Below are 16,759 nucleotides of genomic sequence, written 5' to 3'. Positions count from 1 at the left end.
AGAATCCAGCCACACCACGCCTAGACATCTGATCTGCAGACTCCATGAGATAATAAATGTGTGTTATTTCAAGCTGCTAAGTTTATGGTAATTTTTTACACAGCATAGAAAACTAATAGAAGTCCCTACAACACTGAAGGTGGTGAGAGTATAAAAATGAATAAGGCACAGTCTTTGTCTTAGAGACACTCACTGTCTTGGGCAGCGGAGAGAGGAAAGTTAATAAAGCACTACAACATAGTGCTGTGAGAGCTGGAGCTGAGACATGTAAAAAATGGTACAGCAGCCAGATGAGGAAAGTGGCAGGAAGGCATCATAGAAAATTAGACTTAAATTAGGTGAAAAATAAAAGAGTGTGGAAGGGAATGGCATATTTAGAAAATGTCGGGTGGCTTTGTGTAGCTGGAGTGAAGGTGAGGGGAGTGAAGAACATGAGACTGATAAGAAAGATAGGGGTTCACGTTGTGAAGGACCTCAGGTAAGGTGGTTTTTTTCCCTGCAGCAGTATCCTCCCTTATTTTCTGCCCTCATCCAGAGTCAGCCCTTCTGTCTCCTGATTCCTCAGAGGTATCTGGCCTCTCTATTCTAGCCTTTCTCAGTCTTTCTAGTCCTCAAGCCTGCTAAGCTCAGAAGTCCCCCAGTAGCCCTTCAGGACATTCACATCTTCAATACAATCAGGAGTGAGAGGGCCATAGACAAGATCGCCCTCTTATGTATCTTGGCACTGTGTGTTCCTTTCTTCCTGCTCCAGACAGCTTGAAAGCTACGTGGGCTGTGTCCTAGGATTGTTGATCAGAGAGTTTCAGGGTCTGCTGAGCTAAGGAGGAGAGAATCCATTGGTTCCCTTCAGAAATCAGGGCTGGCCAGAGACGCTGTAGGTTTGTTTTTTGGAGCAATTCTTGCTTGAGTATAGCCATGTGGTCATAGGTGTGTAGGATGTACACAGACTTCATCCAAACAACACATTTCTGACATTAGAATTTCAAACAAGCAAACAAAAATCCTCCACAAACTTAACAGGGTGTTAAAACTAAAGTGTTGGCTGAGGCACCAAGACACACAAGGTGCTACGTTCCAAAGGAAATACTAGATCACATAAGGACTGCTGGATATTTGGAGGATTTTTTAAGAGAAAAATGTGCTCTCACCTCCCACCAAAGTAAAAGCTTGAGGTCATGTAATGTCAAGAAAAAGGGACATGAGTGGAACTCATCAGAAAGCCTAATGTATGTCTCTGGGTAGGAAGAACCTGGTGGTTTAGCTCCCTTCTGGAAAATCATGTGAAAGAAGAGCTTGCAAGCCCTTCTGGTGCAGAGCGAAGGAGGGAGTCTGCTGCCCTGAGTTTGTCCAAGGAAGAAGGGAAGAAAGGGAGTGTGTGTGTATATTCATGGATTGATGTGTGCCAAACGGGAGAGAGGGCTGGCTGGGGAGAGCCTTGGGTGCGGGCAGGCCTCGGAAGAGGTGAAGCAGAGCAAGACTGGCTCCTCGGGGTTGAGGAAGTAGGCGGCTGCTCAAATGGAGAGCGCATTTGCCTGAATCAAGGAAATGGCAAGTGAGACAACACCAGCTATGAGTGCAATCTCCAAAGAACCTGCAAAAGTCTCTGTGAAATGTGGTCTGCTTTAAATATTTCTCAGACCCAGAAAGCTGGAGGCCATCTTACAACTTCATCACTCAAGGGACCACACTCCTGCCCCTCCCTGCTTCTCCCACCTTGCCCCACCCCAGCCCCAGAAGGATCTTCCTCCTGCCAGGAGCAAGAAGAGAAAGACCTTCCCCTTCCACAGCTGCCCACCTGCAAGTGGCTTCTCACTGGGATAAGGGTAAGACTTAATTTTCAACCAAGTTCCACATTGTATAACACGGGAATAGATGCACTAAACAGTATTTAGAGTGACCAAGGACTTTCTGTTGCCTAAGAATGCTCGAAACTGTCCTAACACTACCTAGTTTTTATTTTATCCTAGACAGAGTGAGAAACTCCCCAGTGAATACATTTTATAGGGATAGTGGGAGACATAAATAAAAATGCTTCCTAATTGTATTCCATATTCAGAGCATTGATTACATGTGCCCAATGTTTTTTACCTAAAGATCTTCAATGAATTTAATTATTCTTATTTGAGAGAGGAATGTGGTCATGTGACTAAGAATCCTGGAGACTTTCAGTAATCCATCTGGTCCCAACAGCTGGCAAACGGAAAGGCAGCTATCTAGAAACATGTCATCTAAAAAGATGGTGTGATTATCCCACTGTTGATAAGCATCAGACAATGTTATGTCACTTATAGTCATTTTCCTATGATATTTGTAGCAGCAATTACTTTTCCTTTCTAAAATTATGTTTAGGGATTGATTTGTTTTTAAATAAAGACTGATTTTGACACAAGAAGCTCATAATATTCTCCCAGTCTCAAAGGAAATAGTGATATAACCTCTTTTTTTCCTAAGCTAATGCTTTAAAAAGAAGTGGTATTAACATTGAGTTTGGGACTGCATATTGCTGCTCTTGATTACAGTGCTGCTTTCTTCCAGATGTCTCATCATAACATCATAAGGGCTTACCGGAACACATAACTCTTTGGCCAATTTATTGAAGGAAGCAAGGGTTCACTCAGATGAGGGTTATTTTGTTTGTTTGCTTATAATAATGCAGAGACTCATAGAAACCTGACAATAGGAATCACAGTAGGGCCAGGCCTCAGGAAATACTCTTAGAGAGCCACAGAAGGGATGCAATGTACAACGCAATAAATATAATGAACACTGCTGTATGTTACGTATGAAAGTTGTTAAGGCAGTAAATCCTAAGAGTTCTCATCACAAGGAAAAATTTTTTTTTCCTTTTATTTTGTATCTATATGAGAAGATAGATGTTCAACAAAACTTACTGTGGTAATCATTTCATGATGTATGTAAGTCAAATCATTATGCTGTACACCTTTAACATTCAGTCCTATATGTCAACTATATCTCAATAAAACTTGAAAAATAAAGCATTGGATTAATATGAATTTTTAAAATTCTATTAAATATAAATGGTAAATTTTTTAAAAAAAAGAACCACAGAAACTGAGGCAGCACCCTACTCACAGTGCCTCAGCTTCTTTCTTTTCCTGTTCTCATCTTGCTCACCGGCTCCCCTCCTTACTCACAGTATCTGCTTTCTTATAACCGCAGCTTGCTCATGCCCGCCATTCCTGCTGACCCTTCTGTTCAGCAATACAGTGGTCCTAGTCTCTCAACTTCTCTATTCTGAAACTCCAAAAGAGGAATTTTACTCAACTTATATTTTACAACCAGCCACCCAAATCATATGTTGGCTGATCAAGCCCATAGAAAAAGCCACCCTTGGATCAGGCACCCATCCCTGGCCCAATCAGCTATGGCGACCAAGCTCATGTGGTATGCAAATCATAGTCACTGCCCACTCAGCAGAGCCTGAGAGCATGGCTGGCAATGATCAGCAGCTCTGGTACACATCCCAAAAGTTTAACAGCATGTCATTCTACCATATTCAAGAGAAGTCAAGAGTTTGGTAAATTCATCACTCCTACTCATGGGAGTGATAAGGATTTGAACCAGGGCGATGGGAGTTATACAGCAAGAGATATTTAGGAGTCAGGTTGACAAAACTTCATGACTGACTGGAGGGGGTAGGGTAAGAGTGAGTAGAGAGAAAGCATGAAGTCTGGGATGGCTCCCAGTCTTCTTGCTATGGCTATTGAGTAAATCTTGGCACTTCCCATTCCCTGGGAGTATAAGAGGAAGGTGAGGTTAGTTTTTGGTTGTATTTGGATCTAGATGGGAAAGGTGGGCTGTGCTTGTGAGACATCCAGGTAAAGATTAAAGCTGGAAGTTCAAATCAGAGGTCTGGGCTTGAGGTACAGATTTGAGAGACCCCAGAATACGGTAGGAGCAGCATTTACCTGGCAGATGAGAAGAAAAGCAGACTAGGACCAAGTCCTGAAGGGAATACCAATCTTGACTGCATGGGAAGAGGAAGGGCCACTGAAGGAAAATAATAATGAAAGGTGATAGACCTAGAAGTGGGAAAGTTCATTCAATTTGTATTATCCAATTTCTTTCATTATTTGATAGTAGTAGGGACTATTCTAAGCTCTGGGGATAGAGCTTAGAAACAAGATAACCTAGGACTCTACTCAGGGGCTTGCATTCTAGAGGGAGAGACAGACAATAAAAATATCGCAACAAGAATAACAAAATAAAATAACCTATATCTTGAGGTCAGAGGAGGAGTTTTTCCCAGAGTAACTGACAGTATCAAATGTCAATCCAGCTAGGATGGGGACTGAAAAGAAGATACTGGATTTGAAAATTAGGAAATCAATGCTGTGGTAGGTTGAATAATGCCCCCCCCCAAATATCCAGTACCTAATCCCTGGAACCTGTTAATGTAATATGGAAAAGGGACTTTGCAGATGCAATTAAGTTAAGAATCTTGAGATAAGGAAATTATTGTGGATTATCCAGATGAGTTCTAAATGAACCACAAGTGTGCTTATAAAAGGGAGAAAGAGAGGGATTTGACTACAGAGAGGAAACAGGAAATGTGCCAATGGAAGCAAGAGGTTGGAGTGATGCATGAAAGGGGCCCTGAGCCAAGGAATGCAAGTGGCCTACAGAAGCTAGAAAAGGCAAAGAAACAGATTCTTCCCTAGAGACTTCAGAAGGGGTAAACCCTGCCAACATCTTGACTTTAGCCCAGTGAAACTGCTCTCAGATTTCTGGCCAACAGAACTGTCGCAGAATAAACTTGTGTAGTTTTAAGCCACCAAGTGTGTGGTAATTTGTTTCAGCAGCAATAGGAAACTAATACAACAGGTAACTTGACCTTATTGAGAACAATTTTGGTGGGGAGAGGGAAGAAGACGTAGACAAAGAAAATTGCATGTGGATGGTGAGTGAGAGGTTCAGAAGAGATGGCAGAGTACGTATCTTCCAGGAAGTTTTCAAACATACCTCAATTGACCCTCTAAGAAAAAGCATCAGAGAAGAGCTGAAGACCTGATTAATTGATTAGCTCAAATCCCCAAAATGGTAAGCAACGATGGGCAAGTACCATAACCTTCAATCTATCTTAGAAGAGCTAAGCAACTGGGCAGCAGAGTTCAGGGGCTTCCAGAGCAACCCTTACAGTGGAGAGTAAACCACGGCAATCCATTCTAGTCTGCAGACATGCACCAGACCCAAGACTCTTGCTCACCACAGAGACCAGAATACTTTGATACTGTGAGCCAAAGTCCTGCATCTGGCACAGATCTTATATCTCTCTACCAACACAGAAACCCATGTCAAACCACTGAGGTAGAGCCAACAGAGAATGGCCTCATCTGGCCAGTCTTTAATTTAGGCACTGATGTTTCACATTTTACCTCCCCTTTCAGGTTCAAAAAGAATGACCACCAAAGCCACAGTACTTCTGAATTCTAAAGCCTAGAGCATAGAGCTTTGGAAAAAGGGCGAAATATTAAAATCATACAAAAGATGTAGAACAACTCATAGGAGCAGTGCCAACCTATAGATTACACATAATAAGAAGAATCCAGCCATAGGCATCCCTTCCTCATGCCAAAATGTTATATTTGAACAATTCTTGATGGAAAGTTTTCTACCCTCAGAAACAGGGTACACAGCATATTAAGAAGAACTTTTCTTAATGATTCAGAAACATGAAGAAGTAGAAAGGATACAAGTTAAAGGCAAGTTCAGCCTAAGGTCTCATTGTGCTACTCACAATGTACCAGTGTGACTCAACTCCCCTGAGAAACACTGATGGCCTTACTGCAGCATTGCATTGTACAAAACCCCAGCAGTGATCCCACGTCCTCCCAACAAGGTCAGTCCATGCTCTGCCCACCAAAGCAGGAGAGAGAGAGAAACAAATCATTAAAAAACACTTTTCTCAAAACTGGGTTAAAGCATACGATTGCATCATGGGACTAGGTTAACTATCAGTTGGTAAACTCCCTTACTCGGGACAACTTATTCCTTGACCAGGTAAGGAAGGTGTTATTGTATGTTCTTTGTCAGGAACTTAATGTCAAGACAAGAAAAATGGGCATCTATTTATAATCTGGGTAATAAAGAGGCATTAGAAATTGGGGAAGAACTGCCAGAGGAGCTAAGATTCAGGAATTAACTCCACCTGTCCCTACATTTTCTTTGTAAAGTTATCTTCAAAGTAAGGCCAGCAACACTCTTTTAAGGTTGGGGGAGATTAAGACATTAGGAAACCACAGTTTGTGGTATTTATTCCCATTGTGATTGCTGACTTCTAGTATCAGCGTTTTGTTCTGCGTGACAGCTCCCGTCTTGCAAACTAGCAAGATTCCTGAATGTAGCAAGGATCCTGCTCTGTGAAGCATTTTCAAGTTAGAGTTTTTTAGCAATGTCATATTTCTCTAAGCCAGTAATAAAGGTTGAGAGGGCAAAGGATGCCATTGAGTTCTCACCTAATAGCACAAAACAACCTCCTAGCTGGCAGGTGCAGACTGTACATCCAGGGTGATCATGACCTTTGAGTTACAAAGTATTTTTTTAAATCTCTTTACCTTACCAAATAACTTCAAAAGATAAAACGCAATTTAGAGATTAGCCCCCACTTTTACTCTATTCATTTAAAGTGGTGTTTTCTATTTGTGTATATTGTGACTACATGGAAAATACAATATTTCATTTCTTGATATTTTTTATAGCCTGTACACAAAGTGAGGTCAAAAGGATGCCTTCAAGAGAAATAAAGGACACTACAATCACTCCAAGTAAATTTTCCAGGAGGAGGAAGGAAGAGTGGAATAGATGATTACAAATACTTAGAAAGAAGCATGACTTTGCTAATGGTGCAGAGCCTACAATTATGTACAATTCCCTACTTAGACTTTTTAGTTGTGCTGAACATAGAAAAAAGCTAAATGACGGGGAGGAGAAAAAAAGAAAGGGGGAAATTTAAGCATTCAATGTAAGGCGTTCATTTAAATGGAGACAGCACCTCACCATAAGGGGGCAGTTAAGATTCTGATAATCCTGCTGGTATCCTATCGTCAAATCATTTTTTTTAAACCATGAATTTGGGATCCTTAAAAGTCTTCTGTATTATTCTGAAGTCAAGAATGGTTCCTCCTGCTCACAAAACATGATCACTTTTCACTGATATTTTTTAATGCTCCGACTGGTTTTGCATATGTGGAAAAGATAAATCTTCAAATCTTGGAAATAAATCTTTTTCCTCCCTGCCAAATCCATAATATGATCCTACTCTATCACTGACAGCAGCATCAGATAAGTAGACCTGCCTTGCTTGGTTAGAAGTGTGCTGTGATTTTCAGCAAGAACAAGACTGTAGTTAGAGACCCAGACTGAGACACATTCAGAGCACATTACAAATTCTTTTTGGTTCTATCCTGGAGGTATCCCCTGAAGCCCCAGTTTGACTGTGTGACTCAGTCATAGCTGATGTCCTCCCAAATCGGGTGTCTCAGTGAGGGAAGAGAGGAAGCCTTTGGGACTTGGGCTTCAGCAGGTGACATTAAGATTCAAGACCAGATGACTGCCTCTTTAGATTCCTGAGGTCTTCTCCACCCCTCAAACTGGAGACGAGTTTACACCAGAATCGGTGCACTGGGGGGGAGGGAGGCAAATCTGAAGACTTAAAACGAGCAAACCGCAGAATCACTCAGAGGCATCAGAAAATGTAGTCTGAGATTCTACAACAGCCCAGACTTTTTTTCCTTGTTCCTTTTCATCATTTATAAGTAAAATGTGGAACAAGCAATAGGAAATAATAGTTACACTACCTAGAGTTATATCGCGTTTTCTATGTTCCCCAACTTTTATTTTTTTATATATATATTTTTTACTTTTTCCTTTCAGAAATCCTGGGATATAAATAGGGCCACAATTGTTATCCTTATTTTTGAGATGAGAACAGTGAGGCCCAGAAAGGGGAAGTGGCCTCCATCAGGTCATGCAGTGAGTAAAAGGCATCCCAAGGAAGAATACCCAGTTCTGCTCTCATTTAATCCAGAAAATTTACCCTACTGGCTTTAAGCGTCCCTTTCCTCCTTTTCCCTTTGGTGGTTCTCTTTTGAACATGATCCCTCACCAACTGTGGAGTGAAGATGGATCCCTGTTCAGGGTTGCAGAGAACTGTTGTTTAAAGGTTCCCCAAGGGGCCTGTTTCCATTGCTTACCTACAAAGCCAAAGTTTGAATGTACATTCCTTCATCAAAAAATCTACAAACAATAAATGCGGGAGAGGGTGTGGAGAAAAGGGAACCCTCTTGCACTGTTGGTGGGAATGTAAATTGATACAGCCACTATGGAAAACAGCACGGAGGTTCCTTAAAAAACTAAAAATAGAACTACCATATGATCCAGCAATCCCACTACTGGGCATACACCCTGAGAAAACCATAATTCAAAAAGAGACATGCACCACAATGCTCATTGGAGCATTGCAGTGATAGAAGTCCCTTAGAGGTATCTTCTAGGATTCCTCCCACCCGATACTGCTGTAATTAGCTCTGCTAACAATTGCGATTGAACACAGCTAGTTGTAGTCATTGTTCACCGACAGGCACAGATATGAGCCACATGTTAGCAAGTGGTGTTCTAAACGGTGTTCCAGGCTTGGTTTAACTCATGTAAGGCACTTATTGGAAATGCTGTTCCCAAACTCGGCTAGCTGCAGGCAGTGTCATGGCAACACCTTCCACAGCCCCCAGAGATGGCCATAACAGATCCCCAGTGAGTGTAACGCCATGCAATGAGAGAGACTTGGTCTATTTTGACCTTGCCCAGGAACTGGCTGCCCCTCCTTCAGATGGAAAACATAGGTGTGGCCCTGCACGATTATGAGAAAAAGCAGTCTTCGTCTTCCTGATCCTTAAGACTCCCACAGTTTCAGATCTTCCCTATAAGAACACTTGTAAGGGAAAGTTACAATGTGTGGTACATTCAGCCTATGCTTTTCAGAGGCTGTGCTCTTATTAGAAGCAAAACAAAATGCTGCTTACTAACACCTGCCCGTGAGGACCGAGCCAAGAGGCAACGTGGGTGTTGGAAGGAAGGTGTTGCCCTGGCAGTAAATCCAAGTTGCTCACACCAAAGGAAGTGTTTCTAGGGAAGCTATCTGAGCAAGAGGTAAATACTTAGTCATTCAACAGGCCATAAATAACTGCTTCACCTCCAACAAGTGGAGGTCTGATTCCAAAGAGCTCACAAAATGGAGTGATAGCATTTCTATTCATTCCACCCTTTATTCACAATATACATTCCTTCATCAAAAAATCTACAAACAATAAATGCAGGAGAGGGTGTGTTGAAAAGGGAACCCTCTTGCACTGTTGGTGGGAATGTAAATTGATACAGCCACTATGGAGAACAGCATGGAGGTTCCTTAAATAACTAAAATTAGAATTACCATATGATCCAGCAATCCCACTCCTGGACATATACCCTGAGAAAACCATAATTCAAAAAGAGATATGCACCACAATGCTCATTGTAGCACTATTTACAATAGCCAGGACATGGAAGCAACCTAAGTGTCCATCAACAGATGAATGGATAAAGAAGATGTGGCACATATATACAATGGAATATTACTCAGCCATAAAAAGAAACGAAACTGAGTTATTTGCAGTGAGGTGGATGGACCTACAGAGTCTGTCATACAGAGTGAAGTCAGAAAGAGAAAAACAAATACCGTATGCTAACACATATATATGGAATCTAAAAAAAAAATGGTTCTGATGAACCTAGGGGCAGGACAGGAATAAAGATGCAGATGTAGAGAATGGACTTGAGGACACGGGGAGGGGGAAGGGTAAGCTGGGACGAAGTGAGAGAGTGGCATGGACATATATACACAACCAAATGTAAAATAGATAGCTAGTGGGAAGCAGCCGCATAGCACAGGGAGATCAGCTCGGTGCTTTGTGACCACTTAGAGGGGTGGGATAGGGAGGGTGGGAGGGAGACGCAAGAGGGAGGGGATATGGGGATGTATGTATACGTATAGGTGATTCACTTTGTTATACAGCAGAAACTAACACACATTGTAAAGCAATTATACTCCAATAAAGATGTAAAAAAAAAAGAAATTAAGATTCTCTGTAATCAAATCCTTGTTGACAAGGTGTTAAAAAGCTATAATTTGGCTGCTTGCTGTTATTTCAACAATAGTTTTTACATTATGATTCTAAATAACTTAACAAAAAAGGACCCAGCCTTTCTGTGGTCTAAAATACCCTGCTGTATATATCCTGTGCCTTCTCACCTACTCCTCAGTTCACAAAATTTTATGATTCTACTTCTTAAATGTTTTCTCAAATCTGTCCTGGTTCCAGTGCTCACTGCTGCTGTCATAGTTGAGGGCTCCATCATGTCTTGCCTATACACTACACTAGCCTAGTCTCCTAAATGGTCTCCCCTGCTCACTGCCCTCCCACCCCATCCCCCATCGACCTCATCACCACCTCCAATTATCCTTCCAAATCACAGCCCTAATCAAACCACTCACAAACCTATCATGGCTCTACAAAAATGAAAACCAAACTGCAGAACTTAGTATGGCAGTAAAAGCTCTGCACCTAGCCCCCATCTCCTGTACCCTTCACGTATCCTAAACTTCATCTTCTCCAGATAACTTGCCCTTGCATGAAAGCATCATCACTTTGACTACATATTTGAGCATGCCTTCCTTCTTTACAAAAATCACCCTTTTTGACTTAGTTCAAATGCCATTTCCTCCAGGAAATTTTCCACCACTTTCTTCCAGTACATACTAATTAATCACTCTTTTCACCAAGTTCATATAGCACACACATATAAAGTGTGTATATGTATATATATATACTGAGATATGATTCACATACCATACAACTCACCCATTTAAAGTATATGATTTAATCATCTTTTAGAATAGTCACAGAGTTGTGCAACTATCACCACAATTTTAAAACATTTTAATCACCCCCAAAAGAAACCCTGTACCCAATAATGGTTCCTCCCCATCTCCTCCCCCGGCCCAACTCCCCAGCCCTAGGCAACCACTAATCTATTTTCTATTTTCTATCTCTATAGATTTGCCTATTCAGGACATTTTATATAAATGGAATCATATAATATGTGGTTCTTTCTGACTGGCTTCTTTCATTTAGCATAATTTTTTCAAAATTTATCCATGTTGTAGCATGTATCAGTACTTCATTCCATTTTATTGTTGAATAATAGTTTGTTGTATAGATATACCACATTTTATTTATCCATTTATCAACTGATGGACATTTGGGTTGTTTCAACTTTTTAGCGATTATGAATAATGTCTCATATACACTTTGATTATCACTTAATATGTGCAGCTTAGTATTATAGGGTTTTGGTTTTTTTGGCCTATGTCTGGTTCTATCACTTGATTATAAACTCCTCGTGGACCAAAACCATTATTTTACTCTGCAATCTCCACATAGCAAGTATTAAATAAGTGTTTGAAAAATGGATGAAAAGGCAGATACTATAGGTTCTTAGTATGCTGATTATCATACGAGGTACTCAGAATAAAAACATTAGGGTGGACCCAATAATAATCCCAGAGTGGACCCGGTAAGTTTACCCAGTAAATTATAACATTCAAACAATGTTAGTTCTTAAATAAACTTTCATCTCTGCATTACTTCCTGGAATTCCACACATGTATTCCACAGTTGATTATTTCATGGAGGTAGTTCTTTTGCTAATAATAGTTGTTAACTGGTGGGTAGAACCTGGGAGATACCAGACCTTTTCTCCTAAATTGACTCCACGATGTCTTATTGTTGCTTGACTGAGGTTATGATTCTAATCTACAGTAGTGGCTCCCAACCTTGGCTGAGCATCAGAATCCCCTCCCTGGAGCTCTTTCAAGATACACATTATCTGGGTCCCACTTCCCAGATTATGATTCTGTACTTTGGGTAGGGGCCCAGGTGCTCACATGTTCTTAAGGCTATAATGATGTCTCTGATACACAGCCAGGTTCAAGAATTCCTATTTCAAAAGTTGCTCTGAGGTTAAAAAGAATTAATTTTATAGAGCATGTATGAGCACTTTACTCCTGGACTGTATTTTACTCATCGTGGGATCATGCCCATTAATACTACCTAACATTTATAAGGCACTTTTATTTGGAAAGAGCTTTGAAGTCATCTTTTATTAGCTAGGCTTGCATGCTGGGTGACCTTGTACAAATCACATAATCCCTTAGTATCTTAAATTTCCTCAAATGTGAACTGTAGGCGGTAATACTGACCCACCCTCAAGGGGTACTGTGGAGACTAATCGGGGACTATAAGGCACTCAGCAAACATAAAAATGTTACATGCATGCTTATTAGATATGAAGTCCTAGTCACAGCCTTTAAAATGAGACAAATACCAAAATAAACTCTTAAACAAGACTTCTGCAACCTTCATTGTCAACTGAAACATCCTTTCCCAGGACTAAAGTACAGCAATTCTCTTTCCACTAAGACTAGTAAGCAGAAATAATCTGCAGTCACAAAGAAAGAGCTAATGATAGCAGCAAATAAATATATAAAACAGTCCTGAAATATAGTTTGTTAACCTTCTCATTTATCATTCATAATGCAATTAAAGATTATATCTATAAATACACTCTTCTGAAAAATATTCTTAGAAAACATTTGAGCATGTTCACACAAGTCTTTAAGCTGCTGCTGCATACTCACTGTTGATGTTAAGCTTGAAGCTGTTTCCAACATTGCTGATGGTTTTTAATGTGGTTATATTTAGCCTCCCCTGTCTCCCTCACGTGGCTGGAAGAATATATGGTCAAAATGAGACTTTGAGACCTATCTCAAGTTGGGGGTAGGTAAAAATGGGGAGGCAGAGGAACAGTCTCCAGCCTTGGAATCAGAGACAAATCTCATAAGCATGATGACCCACAACTAAGGACTCATTTGCACTATATTTTCAGCTTTTTGGAAAAGGTCAGAAAACAGACATGGTTTTTCTTTTTTTTCTATTTTGCTTTGAAAGGGCCACAAAAATTTCAAGGGCCAGGTCCAATTACATATTCCAGTTCCTTTACAATTGAATAGTTCCTGTGACTCTGAATGTGAATTAGTGCCCTCATGCCCACCACAGCTGATTTGAGCCAGGAATCCCAAGCAAGCATGAACTTTCTGGGGCCACTTGACATTGACCATGCTCTTTCCTCCTTGGGCCTCTGAGGGTTTTGGTTTTATTCCCAAGGGAAGTTGTCTCCTTTGATTAAGCTCAGGACCTGCTAACAATTAAATTTATTGAGTACTTATATCTGTGGATAATACTGTAATGCTTATTGTGGAGGCTACCAAGAGTTCCTTGATAGGCTTACAGGGTTGCTATAACTCAAGACCTTGGGTCCTTGAGTCAGGACAAGACCAACAACCTCCCCACAGAAACTCCTAGGGTTTGGTCAGCTGACATACTTGTTCCTTGGGGACTCCTAGACTGGCCTTTGGCAGACATCAAGTTGAAATGTCATTTAACTTCTCACACAACATTTTCCTACCTGCGATATCCCATTAGCCCTCTGTGAGAATTCAGAAGCTCCTGTGTAAAGAGCCTCCATACAGGAAGCCTATTGGTTGGGGAAATTATCTATTTTGCATAGTTATTATTTTTTAAATAAGGTTAATTCCAGCATGTTTCTACCTCAATAATCTTTGAGAGTCTCGGCATTTTTGCTGAACATCTTAAGGGGAGAAAGAGCCACGTAGGCTTCATTTCAATGGTTAGGAGAAATTAATGCTAATACATGCCTTCAATGGGATTCACTTGGTACTCTGAACACTTTCTTCCATCAATACGGAGAATCCCCAGAAGTACCCATGGTAGATTTTTCTTCTGTAAAGAGATGTAAAAGGTTACAATAAGTTGTCTGATTTCCTGTGAGTCTTTCAAAGTCCTGTTTTCTCCATATCCCAAGGTAAGGATGCCAGCTTTGCAGATCTAGAAGTCACAATATTATGAATTAGTTTCATCACTTTCCTCAGTGAAACACAGGTCACCACGTCTCAGCCCATTGCTTTACTTGAAATCAGAGGGAAAAGTCATGCATTTTAAGACAGGAGAAATCAGATACAATTTTCTGGTCTAGTGCTTGTTTCCCATATCTTTCACAGGAGATCCTTAAGATCTTAAGATCTGAGATGAAATTTAATCATCCTTACCTATTAACTGTACTTTCTTTCAACTTCTTAAAACACACACACACATACACACAAACAAACAAACATGGAGAAACACTCAACCATTTACTCATGAATCTATGGCTTGGGTCATAAAACACAATCTGGGCAAAGCCAAACAAGGCACTAGAGGGTCGAGAGATAGGAGAATGTTGTGTATTGCATCTAGAATTTTTAAATGCCCCATTTTGGTGGTTCCCACTTGTCTTCATGCAGAAAGTCAAAACTGGCCTGTCATTTGTGGTAGATATTTACCCTGGAGGAAGACTTCCCTGACTGATCATGGATAGGCATTTTCAAAGAAAACTCTTCCACAAAACCAGATTGAGATAAAAAGCACCCTTGTTAACAGACGTTAAATTTTTATGTCACCTAAACATTCACCCACCTCCTTAGAGCATCTCTTTATTCCTTTACAGAAAGATTTAAGTAAGCAATCTTTTTCCTTGCTAAATATTTTTGGGTTAACAGTAATGCTTCTCTCACTTGTATTTTAGGCCTGATGATTAAACAGTACAAATGCTAATTAGTAGCCTGTATCTGGAGAGAAAAAGCTATTTCTTGATGGGCAAAATTCAAGCTGAGATGGAGACCTCACAGGGCACTAAGATAAACAGGTTAGGTTACATGCTAAGGGGAAGGGATGAGGGATAGAATTGACCAACTCCAGAAAGAGATTCTGGTTTAGTGGAAACACTAAGCTGAGGTCAGAATGTATTAAAGATACTCACAAGACTAAAGTTATAAAAATGCAGACATTTATTGTTAATTGTAGGGCAGAGAGAATAGGGGGAAATAACTTATGTCTTTCTTTTTAACTTGGAGCTGACTTTAGATATGGAATAACTTACATGCTAAGAAATTAGATTTATTTCTAGCCTGTTTACTTTCTGTTTCTGGAAAGACAATGGCTAGAGTGAGGGGCATATTATTAGATGGGCATCCTGAGTACACTGTCCGGAATTTGCACTCATTCTCCCCATAAGTACATATCATGAGGAAGTGAAGAGTGCTCCTTTGGAATTCCTCATCTGTCAGTTATTACCTACATGATCGTTTTTTCATCCAGTTAAGGAGGGAAAAATAACATATATCTTGTTGGAATGCTGTGAAGTTTAGAAAAGCTGATGCATGGGAAAATACCTGGAAACTAAGCATATAATAATAGCACTCAGTACAAGTTAGAATAATGAGTGAATGGGATAAGTCAGAAATGAGTCCAGTGCCCATTGCCCACAGGCTAAAATCTATATATTTAGCTGGGAATTCAGTGCCCTGGAAAATCTGCTCTTTTCCACTCTCCAGCCCTTTTTCCTCAACTGCCCTGCTTCAGTCAAACATTCTCTAATACATGTTGAATTTGCCCATCTTTGTGTCTCTGTGTCATTCCCACCACCCTCAGCCTCTATTTGCCAAAATTCTACCCATCTCTCAAGGGTCTCAAATCCCACTGTCTCTAGGAATCTTAGGGGACTCACCCTCTCCTCCTCTAAACCCTGTCTAGATCACTCTGGAAGACATAATCCACCAACCACTTATTGTCCCAGCAGACTGCAAGCTCCTGCAACGCAGGGGCCTCGTATACAGTAGCCACCTCTGTACACCACAGACCATGGTGCCTTGCCAAGAGTAGGTGCTGAATAGACTCATGATTGAATGAATGCATGATTTGTCACCCTGCCTCTGTTGTGCTCTTGGACAAAACACTTTGCCTCTTTCAGTCTCAGCTGCCTCAGCTGGGAACAGAGGATAACAGCACGGATGTACACCCCAGGTGTGCTGTGAAGAATAAATCCATGACTGAAAAGCAATTTGAAATGTAAAATGAAATGCTATATATAAATGTTACATAATCAAAATCATTTCCCTCTGTATTATGTTTTATTTGGCTTTATATCTTGGAATCCTTTGTGAGTTTCAGAATTTCACAGATGCAATACCATGCACATTAGCACCTAAATTCTCTTGGGTAATAAATGATTGTGTGTGTTATAGTGCATGGCTACTTCTCCCTGGTGGACTTACACATGAATTTGTCATAATTTGGGGTATTCATAATAAGTAATGATAGAATTCATTTCTAAGGGATCATCCATTTTTTTCCTTCTTTGGCTAGCCAGTTATCATTCCAATATTATTGCCTCAAGGGAACTAACTTCCATTAAACCCAAACCCAGATGATGAGCACACTGTTTAGAAGCCCAAATCTTCTAGGAGCTTACAATCTAAGATCTGGAAATTGGTTTGAAGCACTTGTTTTCTATGGCCTTCTTTCTGCCAAACTCTGAATCCCTCATTTGCTTTGCTGTAATGTATGTGCTACCGAGTGCTCACTGTAGCCTGATTTTCTAGGTACCAGGAAAGGCTGTATTAGCCCACTCCACATGAAAGTAAGACAATGGTAGTTTTAAATGATATTTTCTTTCTTAGTATGTTCAAGGAAGAGGTTGCCTATAGAAAACTAAGATTTTTTGGAATATCTCCAGTACCTATAAAAAGAGA

This window comes from Grampus griseus (assembly GCF_964374135.1).
Source record: "Grampus griseus genome assembly, chromosome: 3".
In the NCBI taxonomy this organism is placed as follows: Eukaryota; Metazoa; Chordata; class Mammalia; order Artiodactyla; family Delphinidae; genus Grampus; species Grampus griseus.
The sequence above is the reverse complement of the archived record's forward strand: the minus strand, read 5'-3'. Positions refer to the sequence as shown.